We start from the raw sequence: 7,171 nt of genomic DNA on the forward strand, positions 1-7,171 counted from the left end.
TGTCCATGACTTGTGAAACGTAGTCAATCAATTAATACATGTGCTAGTCTAATATTCATGTGTGTCTTCACATGAACTCCGACTAGGAACACTTTAAAATATCCATACAAGTAAAGAGTTTCACAAATACTTCACATAAGCATTAATCAATACAAGTTGTCATCCATGGATATTCAAGGAACACTTTATTAATCATGAATACAAAGAAATATGATTGTCTCTAGGGAATATTTCCAACAGTCTCCCACTTGCACTAGAGTCAATCGAAAATGTATCTAATACCCATTGTTCTTGTGTGCCTCTCATACTTGGGCTGTGGAAGGAGTTTTGTCAACGGATCTGAAATGTTCAGGTCCGTGTGTATTTTGCATATCTTGATCTCACCCCGATCGATGAACTCTCGAATGAGATGAAATCGCTGCATAACGTGTTTACTCTCCTGGTGATTCCTTGGCTCCTTGGCTTGCGCAATGGCTCCACTGTTGTCACAGTAGAGATCCAGCGAGCTAGAGGCATTAGGGAACACACCAAGCTCAATAAGGAACTTCCTTATCCAAAAACCTTCCTTATGTACTCGGCTTCTGTTGTAGAATCGGCCACCGTCTCCTGCTTGGAACTCTTCCAGCTAACAGCACCACCATTTATTGTGAACATGTAATCTGATTGGGACTTTGAATCATCTTTGTCAGTTTGGAAGCTAGCGTCGGTGTAACCCGTTACAACAAGCTCTTCCTCACCTCCATAGACCAAAAACACATTTTTAGTTTTTCTTAAGTACTTAAGAATGTTCTTCACAGCTGTCCAGTGACTCTCACCTGGATCAGACTGGTATCTGCTTGAGCATAAGAAACATCTGGACGGGTACTTATCATTGCATACGTAATAGATCCAATTGCCGAAGCATATGAAACTTTACTCAAGCGATCCCACTCATCAGTTGTCATAGGACACTGACTCTTGCTAAGCTGTATGCCATGTGACATAGGCAAGAACCCTTTCTTCGCCACTTCCATGTTGAACCGTTTCAACCATTTGTCAATATAAATATCCTGGCTTAATCCTATAAGCCTCCTTGATCTATCTCTATAGATCTTGATGCCCAGTATGTATGCTGCTTCTCCTAAATCCTTCATCGAAAAACTATTTTTTAATGAAGTCTTTACGAAGTCAAGCATAGGAATATTATTTTCAATCAGCAGTATGTCATCTACATACAAGATTAGAAATGCAACATAGCTCCCACTTTCCTTCTTATAAACACAAGCTTCTTCTTAGTTTTTAATGAAGCCAAACATTTTGACTACTTCATCAAATCGAATATTCCAAATCCGAGATGCTTGCTTTAATTCATAAATGGATTTTTGAAGCTTGCATATCTTTCCAGCATTGGTCGGATCGACAAAACCCTCGGGCTGCATCATATACACGTCCTCGGTCAGATTTCTATTAAGGAACGCTGTTTTGACATCCATCTGCTATATTTCATAATTGAAATATGCAGCAATAGCTTGAATAATCCGAACATATTTAAGCATCGCCACGGGCGAGAAAGTCTCGTCGTAGTCAACTCCTTGAACTTGTCGAAAACCTTTTGCGACAAGTCAAGCTTTATAGATGTGAACATTTCCATCTCTTCTTCTTATAGATCCATTTGCACTCGATGGTTCTCACACCATCAGGCGGGTCTACCAAGTTCCAAACTTGATTTTTCTTCATGGATTCTATTTCGGATTTTATGGCAACTTGCCATTTCTCAGAGTCAGGATCTGCCATCACCTCTGCATATGTTGCAGGCTCATCATTGTCTAACAATAATAATTCCCGCGTTGCGCGGAGCCTTCCTGACCTTCGTTGTTGCGTAGGTGCTTCTGTTGCCATAGGCATCCCAACTTGTTCAGCTACATTAGCGTCACTTGTAGAGTCTTGTCCTATTGGCTCATCTCGAACTTCTTTGAGTTGCACCGTTCTTCCACTTTTCTCTCCTTTGAGAAACTCTTTCTCTTGAAAAACTCCGTTCCGAGCAACAAACACTTTGCCCTCAGATCGATTGTAGAAGTAATACCCTAAGGTCTCCTTTGGGTATCCCTCGAATATGCGCTTATCCGATTTGGGTGCAAGCTTGTCAGACTGGAGTCGTTTGACATATGCTTCACAACACCAAATCTTTAGAAAAGACAAACTGGGAGTCTTGCCAGTCCATATCTCATATGTATAGATGGCCATTCGGGCCGCCCGGCCCTGGCCCGAGCCCGGGCTGGCCCGTTCTTAGCCGGGCCGTGCCTAGCCCGGCCCAATATCGCAGCGGGCCGTGCCGTGCTAGCCCACGGGCTCTACCGGCAGCCCAGGCACGGGCCCGCGGGCCTATTTCATGCCGGGCCAGCCTGCGGAGCCCGGCCTACTTGTCGGGCTCGGGCCTCCTGCGGCCCACGATGGGGCGCGCCGCCGTGCCGGTACTCAGCCGCGGGAGCGGCGACGGCGGCGGTGGAGAGGCTACGGCGACGAAGAGGCCAAAGTAGAGCAGGAGGGGCGAGAGGAAGTGTGGCGGCGGCGGCGGAGAGGCGAGGTAGGGAGGCGGCGCGAGTAGAGCTCCCACTCCCCATTCGGCGGCACTAGATCTAGCCGGCTAGGGTTGCGGGGAATGGGGTGCGGTCGATGGCGGGGTGAGGGAGCGGACGCTGGAGGGGGCGGCGTCGACGGGGGGTGAGGGAGCGGAGGTCGGAGGCTTGGAGCTCGGAGTGGCGACGTGGATGGCGGGGCGAGGGAGCGGGGTCGGAGGGGGCGGCGACGCGGCATCGACGATGGGGGGAGCTCTCGGAGGCTCGGATGGAGCGGAGGCCGGAGACAGTGGCGTGGACGGCGGGGCGAGCCCTCGGAGGGAGCGGACGCCGGAGGGGGGCGGCTTCCCGGGCACCGCCGGCGCCCAGAGGGAGATGGGGCATCGGGGCGTGCTGGAGGGGAGGGGGAGTGGAGTCGCGGGTGGGGGGTTGGGGGAGAGGACGAGTCAGGGGGGAGGGGGAGTGGAGTCGCTGTAAGGCCGTGGGCTGGGGAGTTAGCGGGCCGCTACCGGGCCGGGCTGTGCTAGCCCACGGGCTGGGGTGACGGCCCAAGCCCGGGCACGGGGAGCGGGCCGGGCCAGCCCGGGCACGATTTGGACCGGGCCGGGCCGTGCTTGGGCCGGGCCAAATTGGCCGTGCTTCGGGCGGGCTAACGGGCTGCGGGCTGCATGGACATCTATACTCATATGGTGTCTTATCTACGGATTTTGATGGCACCCTATTTAATGTGAAAACTGCTGTTTCTGGAGCGTAACCTCAAAACGATAACGGTAGGTCCGACTGGCTCATCATTGATCGAACCATGTCCAATAGAGTTCGCTTACGTCGCTCAGACACACCGCTTCTGTGAGGTTTTCCAGGCGGCGTAAGTTGTGGAACAATTCCGCAACTCTTTAGATGATTGCTAAACTCATGGCTCAGATATTCACCTCCACGATCAGATCGTAAAGCTTTAATTTTCTTGCCACACTGATTTTCAACTTCACTCTGAAATTCTTTGAACTTTTCAAAAATTTCAGACTTATGCTTCATCAAGTAGAGATAGTCATATCTACTCATGAGCGCCTACTTATCGCCAGCCCGGAGCTCTCTACTTTGCACGAACCGTTGATGATAGCGCATGAGTGCCTGGTTGTAGCGTGCATTTCGGATTGCTGCTCGCCACCTTCGTTCGTCCACGAAGTCCACATCGTCGTGCCGCAGTTGTTCCTGCATGGACTCGTTAAAAGCCTGGACCCGTGGTGAGCCCAGGTGAATTTCTGGGGGAAGGCATGCTTCAGCCCCGTAGACCAGGAAGAATTGAGTCTCCCTGGTGGCTCGGTTGGGTGTAGTCCGGTTGCCCCATAGTATGCACGGAAGCTCATCAACCCATTTGGTACCATGCTTCTTCAAGCAGTTGTAGGTGCGGGTCTTGAGTCCCCTGAGGATCTCTGCATTCGCTCTCTCAACCTGTCCATTGCTGCGGGGATGTGCCACGGACGCAAAGCATAGCTGGATGCCGATGTCCTCGCAGTACTCTTGGAAGGGTCTGCTTTTGAATTGGGTCCCGTTGTCCGCGATGATGCGGCTTGGGTCGCCAAATCTGCACACAATGGACTTGAGGAATGCGACTGCTGACTTTTTAGTGATATTCACCACAGGGGTAACCTCCGGCCACTTTGTGAACTTGTCGATGGCGACGTAGAGGAACCGGTACCCGCCGACGGCCCGGGGGAATGGCCCCAGGATATCCACGCCCCATACGGCAAACGACCATGAGGGTGGGATCATTTGCAGAGCTTGAGCCTGTGTGTATTTGCTTTGCATGGAACTGACATGCTTTGCAGGACTTTACCAGCTCAACCGCATCCTGGAGTGCTGTCGGCCAGTAGAAGCCATGCCGAAAGGTCTTGCCAACAAGTGTGCGAGATGAGGAATGACTTCCGCACTCGCCTCCATGGATCTCCGCGAGCAACTCGCGGCCCTCTCCCTGGGAAATGCACCGCATGAGGATACCATTGGCGCCACGGCGGTAGAGATCCCCTTCTACCACCGCGTAGCATTTAGCCAATCGGACTATGCGCTCAGCGGACACATCGTCATCAGGGAGGATGTTGTCTTTCAGGTAACCCCGGATCTCGGAGATCCATGCATCGGGGCTTCCCTGAGCAGGCGGGGGTGACTCAACGAGGTCTCCAGGATCCTCGACAGAGCTCACATCCCAGAGCGGGCACCACAGATGGAATGCCGCCGGGACCGCTAGCTTCGAGGTGCTAGCTTGATCCCCTTCACACAGCTCGGCAGGCTGGGCGGTAGATCTCAGCAACCGTCTTTCGAAGACGCCCTCTGGCACAGATGCCTAGGTAGATGCTCTCGCGGAGAGATCATCTGCTACTGAGTTGAGTTCGCGGGGAACATGTTGCAGTTCCAAGGCGTCGAAGTCTTTCTCGATCTTCCTCACGTGGATGAGGTATGTGTAGGATCAAGAACACCGACTAGAGGGGGGGTGAATAGGCGGTTTAAAATCTAAAACCAATAACACTAGAGAAATTTAATTAGTAACAAAGGAAAGCCCTATGTCATGCTATTACTATCTCTAGATGGGTTTGCAACCTAGGGTGACAAGACACAAATCAAGCTCTAGTAAAGTAAATTGCTCAAAGTAAAGACAAGAATAAAAGAGAGCAAGAGTAGTAACCGAGCTTGACACAAGAATATATCCCGTGGTGTCGATGACTTGCCGGTCACCCCTAATCCACGTTGAGGTGGATTCCAAGAATCAACCGCTCCTGTATCAAGAACCTCTTGATCTTGAGCCGGCTTGAATCAAGGAACCGCTCCACACCTCGATTCCACTAGAGTTGCTCTTCACCACTCCGGTGAGGTGAGCACAAGACCTCTCACAACCGAAATCGGGGCTCCTCAACAATCTCCTTGGAGGTGCTCCACGAAATCCACTTCTCCAAGCCGTCTAGGGAGCGGCAACTCCCAAGAGTAACAAGTTGATGACGCTTGCTTGAAGTTTCCCTAATGCCACAAAGCTCAAACTCTTGATGCAATGCACTAGGAAGCTCTCACACTCTTAACAATGCAATCTCTAAGCAAGTGTGTGTGAGAGAGGGATGCCTTAGCTCTAATGTGTCAAGAATGCTATCCAAATGGCCAAGAGAGTCACCCAATGGCCGGGCATTGGGTATATATAGACATCCCTCCAAAAACTAGCCGTTACACTCTTTTCTGCGAAGTCGCGGACCGTCCGCGGTTCAAAAACCGGACTGTCCGCCGTTATAAACCAGTGAGTCAGAGTGCATTTAATGCATGTCAGAACTAGCCGTTAAGCCATGGCGGACCGTCCGCGCCCCAGTGGCGGACCGTCTGCAGTTAAGAGTTCCAACCCACCAGAGACTAACATCGTCTCTGGAACAACTTTGAGATTAGCCTGCGGACCGTCCGCGCCTCAGGAGCGGACCGTCCGCAGTTTAACTTTTCAGCCCAAACCAGAGAAACAATGTCTCTGGTACAAATTTGAAATTAGCCGGCGGACCGTCCGCGCCCCATGGCCGGACTGTCCGCCGTTCAACTTTGAAGCCCACACCAGAGAGACACCCTTTCTGGTACAAAAATGAAATACAGTAGCGGACCGTCCGCCCACCTGGGCCGGACTGTCCGCCAGCCCACCAGAGCCTCTGCAAGCTCTCTGGAACGATCGCGGACTGTCCGCCCCTCTGGGCCGGACTGTCCGCCAGCCCACCAGAGCCTCTGCAAGCTCTCTGGAACGGGCGCGGACTGTCCGCCCCTCAGGCGCGGACTGTCCGCCGTTACTCAGTCAGCTCTCGAACTTAGTCTATTTCAAATCTTTTCAAAACGCCGTTAGCCCTCATGCATGCAACTAGACATTTTGAGCAAAATGGCACTAAAGACCCGTCAAGCATGAGTACACAACCCCTCTTGATAGTACGGCTATCTATCCAACATATCCGGTCACTTTTCATCCACTAAACGCCTTGTGACCGGTAAAATACAAAGGCCCTATTTTATACCTTTGCCTTGAGCCCAAGCTTTGCTCATCATCTCCAAAACTCCATACGTTCACAATCAAATCTCTTTCATCCGTGGATCAACCTTTACTCATTATCTCAAAAGGAATCGTTAATCCACAAACCGTTGTCATTAATTACCAAAACTCGAATTAGGGGCCTAGATGCTTTCAATCTCCCCCTTTTTGGTAATTGATGACAACACTAAATTTTGGAGTGATAGAAGTTTTCAAGTCAACTTTATACACTAGGCATAAGGTGGACTTGGAATTGAACTTTGGAAGAACTTACTCATTTTCTTGAAAAATTTCAGAATATGGTATGAATAAATTTCCGAAGTTCGAAGAGTAGAGAGAACTCCCCCTTGATATGTGCATATAAGTTTTCATGAATACCAAGCACACATATATATATTTGAAACTTTTGACGGAGTTTTCCCTACAAGTGGAAATCGAGGCATACAAGATACAAGATATATATGATATGAACTTTAACATGGTTAGCACAACCTCACAACCACAAGATGAACATAAATAGATAAGAGTAGCACAAACCAACATAGTTCATCACACAATACAACCCAAAAGTTCAAATCCAAAC

This window comes from Panicum virgatum, chromosome 9N (genome assembly GCF_016808335.1).
Source record: "Panicum virgatum strain AP13 chromosome 9N, P.virgatum_v5, whole genome shotgun sequence".
NCBI classification, from domain to species: domain Eukaryota; kingdom Viridiplantae; phylum Streptophyta; class Magnoliopsida; order Poales; family Poaceae; genus Panicum; species Panicum virgatum.